Below are 20,460 nucleotides of genomic sequence, written 5' to 3'. Positions count from 1 at the left end.
CCCCTAGTCCCCAGTACCATTTGGTAGGAGGAACTCTCTAGTTTTTAATTCCATTCAAATCTAAGAAATCTATTTCTGGGAACTGGAGATATCTGCAGTCAAGCAAGCTGTCCTCCCACCAGAACAGGGGTTCCCAATCTTTTTGGAATCGCGGCACCCTAGAGTATCAGAATTTTTTTTACGGCACCCCTTGGCCCCCCAAAAATGGAGAAAAAAAATATATAAAAATAATTAGATTGTGTTTATATGTGATCCTGATGTTCAGTTATATGGTAAAATGCAGGATTTGCTTCTGTATGTACACAGATTTTATGATTGGCAGCCACCAGCACTGGTTTTGTCCATAAATAATTAACCATACATAATTCTAATTGGTCCAGGACCACCAACCCGTGGCACCCCTGCAAGGGTCCCAAGGCACACCAGGGCGCCGCGGCACACAGTTTGGGAACCACTGCACCAGAAAATTATGAATAATAAGCCCACTCCACTATACACCCCTCCTCTGCATATTAAACATCCTCTACCACCCTGGAAGTAATGTATTAGGGCCCCTTCATTCAGCTCAATGCCCCCTTCTCACACCCCATCTCCCACCATCTGTGCAGTAAAGGGGCAATTAGTGGAAATTACTGATCCAGGCCCTACACGCTGAGCAGTTGATATAATACCCCCTACCAGTCGCGGGACATCAAAACTTCCCCCACCCCTACTGCTGGAGGATCGGTAGGGGCCCCAATACATTGCTATGCCCAGGGGTCTACACTGCTGTTATGTATGTATGTATATATATATATATATATATATATATATATATATATGTGTGTGTGTATATTATTATTATTATTATTATTATTATTATTATTATTATTTATATACATTTGGTCTATCTATAATACTTTAACTGACCCGGCATATACTGGGTCACCTAAGTATCCATCTCCGTGCTTTGCTCCGCCCCTCTGGAAACCCCCTTCTGAAAATCCTGCGTTTGCCACTGTATCCTGCCCCCAGAGACTGCAATGTCAGTTCTTTCTCTATGATAGGAGCCAGGTGCTGCAGGAGAATGTACATTCTGATACCACTAGATGGAACATACTGTGAACATATTGGGATCCGGTGAGCTCCTTGTAGTGAATTGCACTGGGAGTATCAAAGGAACCCAATGGAAAATGTGGATAGTACGGATAAAGGGAATTTTGCTGTTATACACTGGAATCTGTTGATATTGCTCAGTAGTAACACAGTAGCAGATGATGCAAACTGTGGAGACAAGCTCTGGAACACCTGCACACAGGAAGCTACTAAACAGACAACAGCAGATATTCTGGCCAAAAATTATGACCAGGCAAAACATACTGTATAAAGGGCACCCTAGCAGCTAATAGGTCGAAGAAGTGATGTGCAGGGTATAAGGTCAGAGATTGTCAGAGCAGCAGTCAGCTCATTGCAGACAAGATGGCAGCTCCCATGCCCTGGCAGCTGACTCTTCACATGGAGAAAACAACAGTCTTTGGCAGCAGTATCATATGGAACACATCCAGACCATTTGAGAAAATGTAATGTTGTATAGCAACAGTGCCAAGTACAGTATTGGTATCTGCCATCCTGGTGTGTTACACATACTACTCCCATTGGGATGAATGGTGCCCATGGCATTTCTCTAAAGGCACTGTGAGATTGTAAGAATTCCCTCCAAGGTTATTGTATGCTTAAGAAAATAACCAAAATAAACCATGTGGTTCTAGTAAAAAGCCCATGCATGATAATTTATTTCAATTAAGACTCATTCTCAAAGTACTAGTGACAGGAAAACGATTATATTGTTTTCATGCATGCCAACATTAAAATAATTTAATGGAGTACTGACTTAGAGGGTACCTTGCCCATCTGATTCAGTCTTCCTGCTAGTGCAAAGCCGGCCCTAGCCTAAATGATGCCCTAGGCAAGATTTTGGCTGGTGCCCCCTAGCACCGCCACTAGTTCCGCCTCTGACACTGCTCCCCTTTCCCAGCACCATCAACCCTCATCATAGCAGTCATCATTTTGGTGCTCCTACCTGCAATATTTTAAATAGAAACAGTGCACACATTTGGTGCGCAGCCCAAATAGGGGTGCGTTCTTGCTGGGAAGGGGCATGGCCACACAATTTTACCCCAAATTCAAATTATGCCACACAGTAGTGCAACTTTATTCACATTATATCATGTGAGAGTGTCCCTTATTCATGTTACATCACATTGTAGTACTACTTTATATACATTACTCATCAAATTATACCCTTAGAAAAAAATCCTGAGAAAATATTGTATTTTAACCACCTCCATGGCCACACTGCAACCCAGCACAAAGCAGTGTGTGCTGGGCAGAGGAGAAGAGCTGCAGCTGCTGCTGTCACTTAAGGGGAGGGGGCCCAGGGCCCCCACTGGGCCCTCCCATCAGGCTTTGGCCTGGGTAATTTGTACCCCCTACCCCTTTCTCTCGGAACCCCTGATAATACCACACAGTAATGCCCCTTACACATGACACACATTATTTATGTCCTTATAACCGTAATGCCCCTTACACATTATGCCAACCTTTATTAATGCCCTTCATACACATGACACACATAATGCCCCTTACACATATGTTTCACATTATTAATGCCCTTATACACATGACACACAAAATGCCCATTACACATGTCGCACATTATTAATGCCCTTATACACATGACACACATAATGCCCCTTACACATATGTTTCACATTATTAATGCCCTTATACACATGACACACAAAATGCCCATTACACATGTCGCACATTATTAATGCCCTTATACACATGACACACATAGGCCCTTATTCAGATCGGTGCGGATATTCCCGCATTCTTACGGAGCGGTCCGCACGCCACGGTGTTTTGCCGCATGCGGCCATCGTCCGTAGAAACGCCCACGTGTCCTCCGCATTCGGACGGACTCACTCTTTAAGAACAGGGCGTGTTTACGGACGACATACAAACCATGCGTGTGCGGGAGAAACACTCCGATTATGCACGGTATTACAGAGTATTACAGAGTATGCTCGGAAATACCGCATCCGACCGGGAGCCAAGCGGTGCTACCGCCCGTAAGCGGAGTATTTACGCCAAACAACCCACTATTAAGTATCTTCTGCAAGACATCACATGACCCACTTATTCAATTACCTATCCTCATAAAAAACTGCTTATTTGGAATTGGAATCAATTAAATGCCAATATATCCTTACAAGCATGCCTAACACATGCATTGCACACATTAACCCTTACAGCAATTTAAGTGCAATGGTTTGTATTACACCCTGTGTAAAAGATTATAAACAATCTACACATATACTGTTTAATGTGCAAAGAAAACCAACAACTGTGAACTTGCATAAACAATTTATTAGAAAACACAATGAACATATAAATAAAAAAATATCAAATAATAAATTAAATCAGCAGATCTCTGAGGTCCTGCAGGTCGGCTAGCAGGAGCCTCTAGTGGTGCTCCGCCCGCAGGAGGGCCCCACGCACCCCCTCATCTGCCGGTGTGGTGTCATCTGTGGGCATGTCAAAGGGGCAAAAATTAGTCATGTTATTCATGCATACATTTCACATACTGCGACATAAATTGCACAAATGCTAGGTGACATGTGTGTGTGTATATATATATATATATATATATATATATATATATATATATATATATATATATATATATATATCTATGTAGAGAGATAGAGACACACATAGATAAATAGATATGACACATACATATATACATACATGCAAACTTATTTACTACATACTGTCTTTTTTTGCCTCTACCCTTTACTCTGCAGAAGACATAACAGTCATAGTGTTTCTTCTCAGTCACAACCCACCCATGACTAACCAATGACAAGCATGTCATGGCCTCCGTCAATAAGAACTTGTCACAATCTGCTCAGTCTAAGTTCAGTGATGGTTCGTGGCATGGGAGTTATGCAAATGTCAGGAATGCACAGTACACATCCTCAAAATCATAATTCTGTCTAAACCAACCTACAATTCTGTGAGGGCAAAAAAACAATCTGAACTACAGGGGGTGTTTAGGTAGAGGAGGCTCCTGGGACACTGGCAACTTCTGACTCCATTCCAAGGTAGGCCGGGCCATACTCCATTTATAGCATACATCCTAGAGTTTATAAATAACATTCACCAACAATATAGATTCCACTATTTGATGGGTCATAATCTACGATTGCAGCAGGTGAATTTAATCCACAAATGATCCACTCATCCCTTTACTCCAGGATCCTGTTTAACTACAACGGTTATGTGGCAGTCAAAATGGAGCTCCAACCCATCCCACAAACCTGTGTAATTGAGAGGTGTCCTGGATGAAAGGGATGCCTTGGACACCCCATCTAACCCGTACCTGTATCTGTAGCTACCCACTTTGGGGTCTATATGAATAGTATTGGAACAAAATTTTTAATCACCAGTGCTACATAACAAATACCAGTACAACTACTTCATGAATGATGCATTATGTAAACATACCGATCTGCTGGGACTCCGGGGCTTGGCACGCCTCCTCCCCCTCGGAATCTGAATCCTCTGGGGCAACCGTGGCCTCCTCAGCCCCCTCCTCCGCCAGCTCCTCTGCCACCATGACCACGTCCACCTCCTCCGCCACAAGCACCTCCTCCTCCACCTCCTCCTCCACCTCCTCCTCCTCCACCTCCTCCTCCACCACCACCACCTCCTCCTCCACCTCCTCCTCCGCCACCAACACCTCCTCCTCTGCCACCAACTCCACTTCCACCTCCTCCACCACCACCTCCTCAGGCACCTCCTCCTCCTCCACCATCTCCTCCACCATCTCCTCCAACATTTCCTCCTCCTCCACTTCCTCCTCCTCCACCCTTGCCGCCACCTCCTCCTCAGGGTCTTGGGCCTCCTCCTGGTCCAGGGCTGCCTCGGCCTCTTCACGGGCCTGTTGGGCTCGGGCTCGTGCTGTGTGGTAGAAAAAAAAATCATGGTCAATGTCGGGTCATTGGGGCACATGTATTAATCCATAACAAGACATACATGGAAGGGTGATAATGATGGCAAACGATGCAGGCAAGTAGCTCCTTACTGTTAATGGACTCAAAAATGTGACATTTAAATTATTATGTGATTGTTAGTAATTTGTTCAAACATTACAACCCTGGCATTTATCAATGTGTAACACATATTAGATCTGGCACATTGTATGCATCAGAATCCTCAATGCTATGTCATTACATATAAAAGCCACATGACTGCATGTTAACCAGGAAGAAGCACACATAACAGTCTATGGACTTTTAAACCCATGGACACCCACTTATCATGAGACACCTGTTATTGTTTATATATGCTATGTTGTAAGTGCGAAATTTCATAGCTAAAATACTCACAATCAGCAATTTCGCCCCTGATTTGCTGCAACAGCTGGGGCTGGCGCCTGCGGAGGTCCGACCACCGCCTCTCGAGCTGCCCGAGGGACCTCCGCACCCGAGTGCGGGCGTAAATACGGCGCCCTGCCGCAGCATAGGCCCTCCGCTTATGGCGGTTACTGATAAAGGGCCCCGCACGGCCCAGCCTTGTCTCCATGACGGAGACCAGAACCCTCAGCTCCGCATGTGAAAAGGGGTCTGCCCTTCTTGTCTCCGCCATGTTAACAATGGCATCTATCAACCAATCAGGTGGTGTCATTGGTTTATCACAGTTATTTGTGTTAATAACTTTATTGTTCATCTTGACATGAACAGCGTCTCTGCGCCAACACAAATGGTGACAAATTCGCATGCCTTCAAAACAGTAGTGCTGATGTATGGCAATGAACAAATCTGATATATATAAAACACAGTGTGTATGCACTTAGCAAATCCAATGACGCCTCGCTCCGCCAAGCAACGCGTGCTATAGCTTAGCAACGCATAGCTGTACCATGGAAGAGCTTACCTTAGACCCTGACAAGTCCAGATCTGCTGACAAATGATTCTAGCAGCAACTCACTATTTATAGGCCTCTCACATGTGTGGTCTATAACAGTAGTGATGAGTATTGCATGATTTGTGGCCTGGATTTTCTAAGGGATTGGGCTACTTTTAGCTTGCAATCAAACTCCACAATACCACAGTAGTCATGAACCAAATGTCATGTCATGCTAGCAAATAGCATGTGTATTGTGCAATAGTCACAGGTGTATCAGAAGATTCTATGCAATGTTAGAATTGGTGACCAGTATTTCATGTCGAAGTTTCGCCAGGTTTTACACAATGGAATTTCCGCCACCGTATGCGGCGCGAAAAAACAGTGACGTACGCACACGCACGGAACGCAGCTGCCGCTGATGTCCGCCAAACAGGATACACAAACAGTATATAAAGGTGTATTAGAAGGTGACAATGTTGTTGCTAACATGTCTGGATCACAACCAGAGGTGGACCCAGACCTGCAGCAACTATTTGACCAGATGGACTCCAGCACCACCTATGTGTCACTGCACATGCGGCCAGTGGGTAATGAGGAGGCTGCTGGCCCTTCTACAGCAGGGCAACCTGCACCTGACCATTCTACAGCAGGGCAACCTACACCTGGCCCTTCTGCAGCAGGCCAACCTGCAGCTGGCTCATATGCACCATCAGCAGAATCGTTTGGAACACAACCGGGGACTTCACAAGGTAGTACCATGGCCAGCACTTCAAGTGCAGCGACACGTGCCAGGGGGCGTGGCCATGGACGTGGCAAGGGGACAGCGAGGGCAACAGAGGAACCAACTACAAGAAATAAGGCATATGAAGCACAGGAGCTTGCCATCCTGGTTCCCCGAGCACGTGATTGGATTGAGTGTCCATCGGAGAAGCTGACACACACACGCAGATGGAAGATTTGGGAACAGATAACGGCAGAGATTAATGAAGTTGCGCCACAAGTTCGTGAGACGGACCATGTGAAGAAGAGGCAAGTTGTTTTGTGATACATGTGGCCAGTAATAGGCAAGTAATGATTGAATTCATGCTTAGATGGATTTTGCAAATGGCCCGTGAGGTTGTTACGATACACAGACATTATTGACATGTTATTTCGTTGAGAGTTAGAGTAGGGTGATTGTGAATGTGTATTGTAACGGTTGATATCATAGTTGCATGTAATATTATCTATTGGACATTAATCACATGTCGTAATATGTAGCACAGAGCAATGGCTGCAACAGCAAACATCTGGAGTGACATGTATTAATATGTCAACTTACATTGCAGGTGGCAGGACTTCAAAACCAACCTGAAGAGGAAGATGACCAAGCGGTGGGAACACAGCCAGACATCTGGGGCCGGGCCCATGCCATCAGGGCTAGAGCTCACCCCCCTGGAGTTGATGGCCGAGAGCTGTATATCAGTTGAGGAGATCAGGGGGGTGAGCACGATGGATAGCGAGGCCCCAGCTGAAGTGTTTGCGTCTTTTATTGAAGGTAAATATTGGTCATGCCATAAACTTGTGCAAGTAATTATCTTAGAATGTGTCCTAATTTTGTTTATCTTTTTCCACAGACAACCCACCGCTTGGTGCCGACTCTGCTCAGGAGGTGGAGGAGTCCGTGCCACCTGGCCCCAGGGGTAGGCCTGTGCAGCAGCAGCCATCGGCCCAAGCCGATTTGGCCGCCTTGGCCAACATGCTTGGGGACATCAACCAGCAGGGAGAGTTGGCATCAGAACGGATGCATAGGACCAAGGAGATCCTGGCGAGCTTGGTCAGCACCCAGCAGGCCATCGCTGCGAGCATGCAGGCCATGGCTGAGTCACATCAGGCCATGGCTGCAAGTGCTCAGGTGCTGGCCGAGCAAGCCACCCGCCAAAATGATCTCCTCCTCCACCATAATGAGCTTATGGTGGAGCTGGTTACCAGCAACAGGGTCCTAATGTCATCCGTTTCTGGTGCATTACCACCGGCAACACTCCCTGCTGGCAGGAGGGGTAGACCAGCCAACCCCTCAACATCATCTGCTCTACCTGCCCCAGCATCTGCCCGTGCCAGAAGAGCTGCTGCACAGGCCAAGGAGCCTCCCAAGGCCAAACGTGGTCGCAAATGAACTTGTGGCTGCATTAATCTCCACCGTTATGTGGTCCCAAATCTTCCATTGTGCTGTGTGTGTCAGCTTCTTCTGTCCAATCACGTGCTGAGGGTAACCAGATGAGCCCTTGCTTCATATGTCCTTTTTGGTGCCCCTGTTGCCCTCTTTTGCCTGCCATTACTGTCAGCTGTACTTGAAGTGATGGCCATGGTACTATCTTGTGAAGTCCCCGGTTGTGTTCCAAATGATTCTGCTGATGGTGCATATGAGCCAGCTGCAGGTTGGCCTGCTGCAGAAGGGCCAGGTGTAGGTTGCCCTGCTGTAGAATGGTCAGGTGCAGGTTGGCCTGCTGTCGAAGGGCCAGCAGCCTCCTCATTTCCCACTGGCTGCATGTGCAGTGGCACATAGGAGGTGCTGTAGTCCATCTGTGTGCAATTATATTTGTTTTGTATTCTTATTTATTTTTGTACATTCCTGCCATGTTGTTTTTGTTTGGGATTTGTTATTTTTTGGTCATTGCATCACAGTGGCATTGACTGTGACATGTATAGAAATAAATTTGTTTACTTTACCAAAAATGTGTGGTTTCATGAGTACATGTCGAATACACATGTGTATTGCTAGTATTAATATTCAGTCATGTCCATTGTTAGCAGTTTTAAAGTGTGTGACAAGTACAGCATATGTGGGGGATTAGTACGGTTTCCTTGAAGCAGCAATGGTTTCAATTAAAGCACTGACAAGCGTCCTATTAGTGAGTAATGAGTAAAGGAGTCGATTCTATTGGGTTCAGGTGTTAATGCTTGTAGTCATTAGGCGTACGTTCGCCTACCGCATGAACGAGTGGTGTCCGCAAAGCAATAGTACACTTGTGGACACAGCACATTTCTTCCCTTTTTGATCGCGTACATTCGGAGTGGTATCCGAATGTACGCCCCCCAACATAAGTGTACTCCCCCGTGTCCGCCCATGTTTCCGCCCCGTTTTGCCCACTTTGAAACTACGCCCATGTGTCATTCCGCATGACGCCCATAATACGCCCATATTTTCCGACTGATTGCGGGGAACAGTTTTGTACGGGATTTGGCCGAACAGGTACGGAGTCAAGGCGTGGCACATGCGCGTTGCGTTCTCCACGCATGCGCAGACGCCGAAAAGACGCGATCCGAAGGTATGCGGTAAAGTCCGCGTCAATCAGAATAAGGGCCATAATGCTTGTTACACATATGTCGCACATTATTAATGCATTTATACATGACACACATAATGCCCCTTACACATATGCCGAACACTATTGCACAACCAACCCACCCGCAGACCGCACTCGCACAGCCGCTAATACTGTGACCTCTGCCTCTGCTTGGATTCAGATGTTTCCTCATACATCTTGTCTCAATAGGCCATGCAGCTCCTGGCCCTTCTGCTAACGTTGGGTGCCTTTTTTGCTGAAAATTCGTCTTATTTGCATTGTTATGACCAGCACACACAAGGAGCTTCCGATGATTAAAATGATATGCGGCATGCCTATATTTTGTGTGCGACTGTGGCTGTACCTGCATACGGAATGCTATGTTACAGTGATTTCCATGAATACACTATTTCATATGCAGATACAGCCTCACTCACACAGAATATAGGCATGCTGCATATCATTTTAATCAGCAGAAGCTGCTGATGCCCCTAGGAATTCCAAATGCCCTAGGCAATTGCCTAGTGTGCCTATGCCTAAGGCCGGCCCTGCGCTAGTGCACTGCAGCAGCCTTCAATTTTTACTTTGCTTTATGCTGTGTATTTTGTAGAGACAGCCTATTATACTCAGTTTAAAATAAATATGATACTTTTTTAAAACTTTACATAAAAAGCAACACTTGGTAATAATTTATTGATACAAGAGGATACAGACAGAACTAAAGTTAAACCAGCATTAATTCCATCATATTAAGTAATGCAATGCTGCAATAAGGCTGCCTAATACAGAGATGACATATCATACAGTACCGGCTTTACTTTACTGGTTCTGATTGTTTCATGTTTTACCATAATGATATACCTCAGGTTCTGTGTTTAAAAGAAGGTACAGTATAATATTATTTTGTCTGTAATGTCAGCTGCAATAGAAAACACAAGTAACATGGTTGCAGAGTCATCTTTCCTAACATGCCTTGTATTAGTTTAATAAGTAAGGTTTGTAGGGGCATATTGCTGAGATAGCAGGGTCAGGTATGAGTACAAAGGCTTTAGCAAGAGACAAGTTTGCCTCAGCCTCTAATACACTAACATTTAGCTTGCAGCTAGCTGAAGCGGTTCTGCCCTCAGAACCTGAAGAAGATTGATTGTTCATGATCTCCATGTAAGATGTCAATGTTCAGCTCAAGAAGCCTGTCATCAGCTTCAGTTCACAAATCTCACCTCTGGGCAACAGTATAGTGTAATTGACATTCAGTGAGCCTCATGGGGGTCAAGAGATTAATGCGTCACAGGTATTTTACTTACTGCAATATATATAAAAATGGAACAGAATGAATCTGAGGTCTCATATTTCAATAATAGGTTAAAAATGTACACATTGTACCTTATTTTTAGAGAAGCTTTAGTTCATATTATAGAACAGAAGGTCTATAACGAAAATACTTGATCCTTTTTGTACTTGAGATGAACAGTTAAAAATATTCTAGTAAATATTTTAAATGTAGTGCATTTGTTTAATATAGTGCATGAGTAAATGTACAGAATGTTTTTTTTCCAGTCATTAAAGAATAGCATATCAAATAAAATCTTTAGGATCCCAAACTCGTGCAAGATCTCAAATCTCAAAAATTATAGGATCCCAAACTGGAGGGAGATCTTGTCAAACAAACCTTGTTGACTTTTTTAACTAGGGGGCTAAAGTAATAGATAAGGAGGAGGGGGCATAGACGTAGGTTATCTAGACTTTCGCAAGGACTTTTTTATGTCTCACATTGCAGACGGCTTAATAAACTTTTTGAGCAAAGGGGAATGGGGGGGAACGTGGATTTTTTGAGAGTATGTCAGCACTGGTAGGTGGTAAAAACCACTTAGTAAAAATCAGTAGTTGATTGTGTAGGTCTGTGACAACTGACATAAACCTCCAATATGAGTTATATTTATCATATGGCACACATTGCCGATTTGAGGATCGTGTGGCGGGTGAATTGATTGCCAGTGGTGCACCCCTGGGTTAAACAAATAATATTTGCTGGTACCAAGGGAGGTAAAAAGAGAAAAAGAAAAACCCTTTTTGGGGGCACTCTTCAATCACAGACCCATAGTGTATGGGTTGATGCTAGATTTAAGAACAATTTTTAATAGATATGCATTAAAAGATATATGGAATCCAAGCAGCTTAGATGATTAACTTTAAAAGGCTATTTGCAAAAATATATAAAGTGATGTTTGGAAATGATGTTCCCTCAGTGTACCCAGATAGTGATCCTCATTTTTGTTTTTATTCCAATGTATAGGTAATTTTGTTTTTTGTCAAATCATTGGTCACTTGGTACCATGGGGGAACCTTTTTCTCTCCACGCAGGTTTGGAAGGTAAGTATGAATGACAGTAATTTAGAAAAAATCAGAAAATAGTATCGATAGGTAGCAAAAACAATTTATGAGCTGATATCTATACTGTCATGTTAACAATCAGGAGTATTCATGTAGTTATAGCGCTGTTAGGGAATTGTGCAATAGGAACAAATGGAAGGCTATGTCCTGTCCTAAATTGCGTGATGTCAGGAACGTCAGTGGCACCCCATGGTTGGGATAGCTAGTGCCATCAGAAGGAAAACACAGTGCGGATTGGGTATAACACCCTGGTAAGTAGCGTGTGTAGAACGCCCTGGTAAGTAGCATGAATCCAGCCGTCTGTGTGTGAGTGCGCTGTAGCTCCTGCGTCTTCCTCGCCTGCTGGAAGCCGGTCACGTCGGTGCACCACGTGATCCGGTAGCCCCAACGTACGTTTCGCAAATAGCTTGGTCACGGGAGGTGACTAATTTATCCAGATCACTATCTGGGTACACTGAAGGAACATCATTTCCAAACATCACTTTATATATTTTTGCAAATAGCCTTTTAAAGTTAATCATCTAAGCTGATTAGATTCCATATATTCCATATTCCATTTTAATGCATATCTATTAAAAATTGTTCTTAAATCTAGTATCAACCCATACACTATGGGTCTGTGATTGAAGAGTGCCCCCAAAAAGGGTTTTTCTTTTTCTCTTTTTACCTCCCTTAATACCAGCAAATGCTTAATAAACTTGAAAGCATGGCACTGGATACAAAGATGGTTGTATGTATAAGATCTTAGCAGCATGATTCAAAACAGAGAGTTGTAGTAAATAAAGTGCATTGATAGGAGGGAAATGTTGTCTTTGGTATGGAAGTGCGCACTCTGTGGTTACAATCTGTGTATTGTGTGTGGGCTTGTTATTGTGCCAAACACAAATGTTCTGTGAGACTGTCTATTGTGAAAGAAAATATCTTTATTGTAACTGGTACAATCTAGATTAAAAATCTTTCATCAAGTATGGGGAGATGGGGTAGGGGTGGTCACAAAAACCAACTGTGCGCTGTGAATCTCACTGCTGTGTCATCCACAGGCGCTGGTATGTGTCAACCTACCTGTGTCGACCTGGATGGGGTGGGAGACCAGTGGGGGCTCCGTGTGGGTGGGGGACACAGGTAGGCTGACACATACCAGCGCCTGTGGAAGACACAGCAGTGAGATCCACAGCGCACAGCTGGTTTTTGTGACGCGCACCCAAAGGGCGACCACCCCTACCCCATCTCCCCATACTTGATGATAGATTTTTAATCTAGACTGTACAGTTACAATAAAGATATTTTTTTTCACAATAGCCAGTCTCACAGAACATTTGTGTTTGGCACAATCACAAGCCCACACACAATACACAGATTGTATCCACAGAGTGCGCACTTCTATAGCAAAGACAATATTGATCCTACCAGCCTTTTGGACAAATACCCAGATTTTGCTGCACCGCCACATAGCCATTAGGGTAGAATGCAATACTAAAACCCAAATACCAGGAGGGAAATGTTACCAGTGGAGTACCCCATGGATCTGTACTTATTGGTCTGGGCCTTTATTGGTGACATTGAAAATGCAATTTAAGGGAAAGTACTTTTGCAGATGACACAAAGGTATGCAACAAGGTAGACACACCAGGAGTAGTAATACAAATGATAGATGATCTAATAGTTAGACTAGAGGAGTGGTCAATATCGTGACAATTACAGTTTCATGACAAAAAAATGCTAAATGCACTTGGGTCTCAAAAATCCAAAGGCTTAATATAACATAAATGGCACTTTATTGAAAACTACTGAGGAGAAAAGGGATATAGGAGTCAGTATTTCAGATGACTTAAAGGCAGGTAAGTAATGTATCAAAGTAATGAGGAAGTCAAGTCAGATGCTTGGTTGCATAGGGGTAGGAATCAGCAGTAGAAAGAAAGAAGTATTAATGCCACTATATAGGTCAAAGGTACAACCTCATTCAGAATACTGTGTAAAGTTCTGGAGGATTTATCTTGGATAGGATAGAAATACACCAGAGACAGTACGAAGAAGAGCAATTAAAATGATACATGAAGAAAAAAAGGGTACATTACCCGGGCAGCACGGATGGTGAAATGGTTAGCATTACTGCCTCACAGCGCTGAGGTCATAGGTTTGATCCCCACCATGGCTCTAACTGTGCAGAGTTTGTATATTCTCCCTGTGCTTGCGTGGGTTTCCTCCGGGGACTCTGGTTTCCTCCCACAATCCAAAAATATACTGGTAGGTCAATTGGCTTACAACAAAATTAGCTTTAGAATGTCTGTGTGTGCATGTACATGTGGTAGGGAATATAGATTGTAAGCTCCTTTGGGGCAGAGACTTATGTGAATGTTGAAATATTCCCTGTAAAGCACTGCGGAATATGTATGTGCTATATAAGAAACTGTTAATAAATAAAATAAATAATAAATACATCACAAAACTTACCTGGGACTACTGAAAAATCTTAATATGTTTAGTTTGGAGCAGAGAAGGGAAAGGGGGTATATTTCAAATGAAGAGAAATATTAGAACACAAGAACATGTCCTGGGAGCAGAGAAGCTGTCCTGGGAGCAAAGAAAGTTTCAGATTACAAGTCTTGTAGAGGACCAAACAGACCGCAGTTCTGTGATCTGATAGTGGAGGACAGTAGCAAATCAGTGAAGCAAATCTTGACAAGATATGGAATAGAGCATCAGCTTACCAATACTTATTGTCCTTAGCAAACGGAAGTTAGTGAATTAGCAAATCATATGCTAGTAGAAAAAGCAAGGTGTAAAGGTGTATACTGAAAATAAATTGTTTTGGTTTAAATCATATTCACAGTAGTCTATTCAAAGAACAATTTTCCAACAGTTACCCTTAAAGATATAGGGCGAGATGTATCAAAATTTGCTTAGTTTTCGATTTTTTGCCGCTGCGCAAAGTACCTTCGTTCGCCAAGCTGTGTCTCTCATATGTATTATGATTTATCCCCCTGGCGGCCGCTGTCCTGTCCGCGATGAGCAGCTTAATGTTTTCTGCGCATGTGCACCGACGCTCCCGGCGTGATGGGAATTGAAGTCTGTAGTTTCTGCCCGGCGCATGCGCAGGATCTCCATACAAGGCATCAGTGCGCATGTGCTGGGCAGAAACTACAGACTTCAATGAAGTGAAGTCACCCACTGAAGGCACCCGGGTTGCTGATTGTATAGCGAGTGCCAGGACCCCTCTACAGATATATATATATATATATATATATCCGGACAGGTGGCCGGCACATCCACGGCTCCAACGCTTGCAGCAATGCACTGGGTGCCTTCACCAGGAATAATGTAGTATAGCAAGGGAGTGCGGCACTCGCAGTATAATGAAGTACACGGAAACAGCAGGTAAGTTCAGCAACGTTTCAACGTCCTTTTATTAGGACATTTTCATCAGGCTCGAAAAATGAACAAACATTACATACCTTTATACACCTCTGTGACAGCTGACTTCAGTCCACGCTGGCCCGCTTCCGGGTCCCACACGTATGACATCATCAGTAAATCGACAAGTGCACCCATCACCAAGACAACGAAACAAAAGTGTCCATGTATATGTTTTTGTTTTGTTTCGTTGTCTTGGTGATGGGTGCACTTGTCGATTTACTGATGATGTCATACGTGTGGGACCCGGAAGCGGGCCAGCGTGGACTGAAGTCAGCTGTCACAGAGGTGTATAAAGGTATGTAATGTTTGTTCATTTTTCGAGCCTGATGAAAATGTCCTAATAAAAGGACGTTGAAACGTTGCTGAACTTACCTGCTGTTTCCGTGTACTTCATTATACTGCGAGTGCTGCACTCCCTTGCTATACTATATATATATATATATATATATATATATACAGTGGTTGAAGTGGGGTGGTATATGGGGGTATGGCATACCCCCACTTTAATCTGAAGATAAAAAAAAAAAAAAAATTCCCCCCCTCAGGATGCTCTCTGATCACTCAGCAGCACATATTGTGCTTTTGTAATACCCCTGTACAACGGGGCAGTCTGGCAGGGGACGTTGATGGACAGGGGGGTGTCCGAAGGTGCGCACTATATTCACTCTTTACTTTTCCATACCCCCACTTCAAAATTTCCATACCCCCACTTCAAAATTTCCACTTCGACCACTGTATATATATATATATATATATATATATATATATATATATATATATATATATATATATATATATATATATATATATATATATATATATAGGCAGATGGAGGGTGCGGCACTCAGTCGACTTGCAAAGCGTCAGAAATAATCACACAACACGCTGGTTGCTTTACAACGTTTCAAATGTATTACAATTGTCATCAGGATAAAGTACAAGTGAAATAAAACATACCTTTATAGACACATACAAGGGAACAGCGTGTGAGGATGGAGCAATGGAGACCACTCCTCTGCTGGGGGAGTGACGTCACAGAGTTACAGCCCGTAGGCAACGTAAGGATGTTTAAAGGGGTCACCATGGAAACGTGTAAACATTCTGTAAAAGTAATACAGAGGTAAGTATGTGGTAAGTGGTAATGTAGAGAATTCTAGAGTGCCATGGGTTAATAGATTCAATTATGCCTCCGGAATAGTTAATTAAACTACTAGACATCATTGGCCCATTATCGAGAGTGACAAATCTCTCCCTTTCAGTAATAAAACTATCATGCCTTGTTATTCACGAGGTAAAAATCTTCGTGACCTTTTAGTGAAGACAGAAATTTCCATCCCCAAAAGTAATAAAATTTTCTTTCAAACTGGCAAAAATGGTTGTTTTAAATGCCCATGTGTGACATGCCAGTTTTTATTAACAGGTGATTAATTTCTGCACCCCCATACTGGCCATAAATACAGTATCAAGCATCGCTTTTCATGTGAATCCAGCTTCGTTGTATATCTTATTGTCTGTCCATGTAGCCTTTATTACATAGGCAAAACTGAGCGTAAATTTAAAGAGAGGATTGGAGCGCACCGCAGCTCCATCAAACAGGCTCTACTCAGTGGTAATAGTGATCAGCCGGTAGCGCGACACTTTGCTGAGTGTCGACACGCGCTCAACACTCTCAGATACCGCATGATAGACTGTGTGCCTCCCTCTATACGAGGAGGTGATCAAGCTAAAAAACTGTTAAAACTTGAATTGCGCTGGATTCACCGACTTGATGTGGTTTCCCCTAGAGGATTGAATGAATTCCTGCCCTTTGTCTGTATTTCGCTAAATGCCAGTATTACTGTGTCTTTTAATTAGTATTATATCCAGCTGATGATTATGCTATTTATTGTATATATCTTTATGTAATTTTGCTGACATATTGCTGCATACTTACGCTCCATATTACTTTTATAGAATGTTTACACGTTTCCATGGTGACCCCTTTAAACGTCCTTACGTTGCCTACGGGTAACTCTGTGACGTCACTCCCCCAGCAGAGGGGCGGTCTCCATTGCTCCGTCCTCACACGCTGTTCCCTTGTATGTGTTTATAAAAGTATGTTTTATTTCACTTGTACTTTATCCTGATGACAAATGTAATACATTTGAAACGTTGTAAAGCAACCAGCGTGTTGTATGATTATTTCTGACGCTTTGCAAGTCGACTGAGTGCCGCACCCTCCATCTGCCTATATATATATATATATATATATATATATATATATATATATATATATGTATAATATGTGTGTTTGTGTGTGTAAATAAATAATGTGTATGTGTATATATATATATAGTCCACGGAGTCAGCCCGTCACTCTTGCCTAAATGGTAACCAGCTGCCGATGGTGCCTTCCCAAGTAGATTTCTAGTAGTCGACTGGAACAGAGGCGGCACTCAGCGGACTTGGTAAAAAACTTTTTAATCACAGCAAAGTGAATGTCCAACGTTTCGGAGCAAACGTGCTCCTTTTTCAAGGTGTACAAATAAAAAACAGAAAACTCATACCTTATATACCTCACCCGGGAGTGTGTAAAGTCTCGCCCCAGGGGCCGGAGCAGGCGTCTGACGTCATGTCCGGTGAGCGCGGCGTACAGGCGCGCTTCCGTGTACACTGTTGCTAGGAGATTCATGCGGCCAGGTTAGCATTATCCGTCACCTGGGTAACCGCTGTCAGAGGCTGCGACGGTCCCGTGGGCGGGATGATCTGAGTAAACAAAGGAAACCACGTAAATATTACAGAGGTCACATATGGAAAAACAAGTATACTGTGAGACAACTGCCGCAATGGGCAGATTATAAAAGTGCCTGTGCCTATGTGGAGAAGTTATTAAGAAAAATTAGAAAGTTTAAAAGGGTCACCGGACAGAGGTCTAAACATATACAAAACTGTTAGTGCTAGGCTCGCTGAAAGCCAGTCATAGATAAAGATGAATGGAGCCTCATGTTCCCATGTGTCTGCCAGTAAGGAGGCCCCTGCCACGGGTCTCCCCTCTGGCCGACACAGGGGAATCTATACTGGAAACATCCACAATATGATAATAGCAATGCCCCGCTGTAAAGTGATATATATTGATCTACAGTGTCAATAATCAGCGTCTTGGAAAGGAGAGACGATGGGAGTGGTGTTCAAGCCTACTCCGAAATATTCCAGAAAAAAATTATCAAAAATTGCACCAAAACATGTACCAAAAAAGGGTACAATCAAATGTACAAAAGAATGTTCTTCTGGAGGGTATGTAGTTGGTGTTTCCACCGAGTGGAGTGCAGGTTCCTCTTGAGTTTGTGATGGATATCAACTGGTATTAGAGGAATACACTTAAGCATTGTCTCTCATTGAGGCCCATGGGTCTGCCCGAGTTTAACATATGAATCCATCTGGCTTCACAGCGTAACAATGCCCCTTCTCTGTCCCCTCCCCTATTAGTGACTGGGACGTGGTCGATCACTATACATTTGAGGTCCTGGAGCCTATGCTTTGCCTCCAAAAAGTGCCGTGCCACCGGCTGTTCTGATGTTTTCGTGGATAGACCATTTTTAATGGCGGAACGGTGTAAAGCCATTCTCTCGCGTACCGTCCTTACTGTTTTGCCCACGTATTGGAGCTGGCATGGGCATGAGATCAAATAGACCACGAATGATGACCGACAATGCAGGATGTGTCTGATCTTAAAGGTTCTGCTGCCGTCTGCATTAGAGAAGGTGTTGCCCACAGTCATATGGTCACACGTGGTACATTTCACACAGCGGTAGCAGCCTGGCTGCCGAGACAGAAAGTTCTTGGGGATTTCTGCTTTATTAAAGTTAGAAATGTCCGAGTGGACCAAATGGTCCTTGAGGTTCTATCCTCTATTGTAGCAGACCATAGGGCGGGTTTTTTTAAAGCAGTGGAGATCTTTATCCGTGGATACTATGGGCCAGAGTGCCCTCGTAGCACGGGGAATGACAGGGATGCTAGTGTTGTATCTCGAGACCCAAGGGATAATGTGGGACTTCTCTTTGATTTTTGGTAGCAACAATTCATTTCGTGGGATATGTAAAACTTCCTGTTTCTGGGTCTCCAAATCCTTAGGGTTGTACCCCCTGGCAGCAAACTTGGCCACCATCCGATCTAGTTCTGCCGGGAGCTCCGATGTTTCACTGGTGATTCTAGCTACCCGTATCATTTGGGATCGTGGCAGACCTTTAATCAGGGATCTCGGGTGGTGGCTATTAGCCCTTAGCAGAGTGTTCTTGTCGGTGGGTTTGTTATAGATGCTAGTAACCAAGCGGTCTCCGCATATGGTGACCTCCACATCTAAATAATTCACTGTACGTGCAGAATGCTGGTGGGTTATTCTGATCGGGGAGTCTCTGGAGTTGATTTTGCCGAACAATGCCAACAGGGCCTCTTCCCCTCCCGTCCAAAGGAGGAAGAGGTCGTCGATATAACGGGTGTATAGGAGGACCTTGGATGCTGTGTCGACGTTGTCAAAAAACATGTCCCTCTCCTCTTGGAACATGAATATGTTCGCGAAGGAGGGTGACACGTTGCTCCCCATAGAGCAGCCGTTGAGCTGTTGGTAAAAGCCATTATCGAACAAGAAATAGTTTCTCTTCAACGTGAGGGACAACAGATGGATGAACAGGTCGATGTTGAAACCGTCGTAGTTCTCCTTAACTAGGAAGTCCCGTGTCACCTCCAGTCCCCTATCTTGGGGGATACTGGTGTAGAGACTACATATATCAATAACACACAGGATGGTGCCCTGTGGTACTAATTTTATCTCGTTCAATTTTAACAAGAAGCTGGTGGTATCTTTAATAAAGCCCCCCTGTTTGAGGATTAAGGGCTGCAAGATAGAGTCCAAGAACTGGGAGACCGGCTGGAAAATGCCATCTTGGGCCGAAATAATCGGTCTGCCCGGTGGTGTTGTCAAATTCTTGTGTATTTTGGGTACCGTGAAAAACAGGGGCACCCTTGGATGTTGCTGCGTGAGCGCCTTCCTGAGTTGGTCGGTAATGGTACCATCATTAACAGCCTTTTCCAGAATCCTATCCAGCTCGAGTTTATAAGCTGCCGTCGGGTTGGTATCAAGTTTGATATACGTGGTAGTGTCTGCCAATTGCTGTAAGATCTCGGTTCTGTAGTAGTCGAGATCCAGGACTACGATGCCCCCGCCTTTGTCGGCGGGGCGTATAACTATGTCCTGGTACCCACTTAATTTTTTGAGAGCTGCCCACTCTGTTTTGGAGAGATTGTAATGTTTAGAGTTTGCCGCCTTGGTGTACTTGTCAACTGATTCATCCACTAGTCGGGTGAAAGACTTGATGGACGCGTTTTGAGATGGAGG

Source organism: Crinia signifera, chromosome 5 (genome assembly GCF_055691185.1).
Source record: "Crinia signifera chromosome 5, ASM5569118v1, whole genome shotgun sequence".
In the NCBI taxonomy this organism is placed as follows: domain Eukaryota; kingdom Metazoa; phylum Chordata; class Amphibia; order Anura; family Myobatrachidae; genus Crinia; species Crinia signifera.
Note: the sequence above shows the minus strand (reverse complement) of the source record.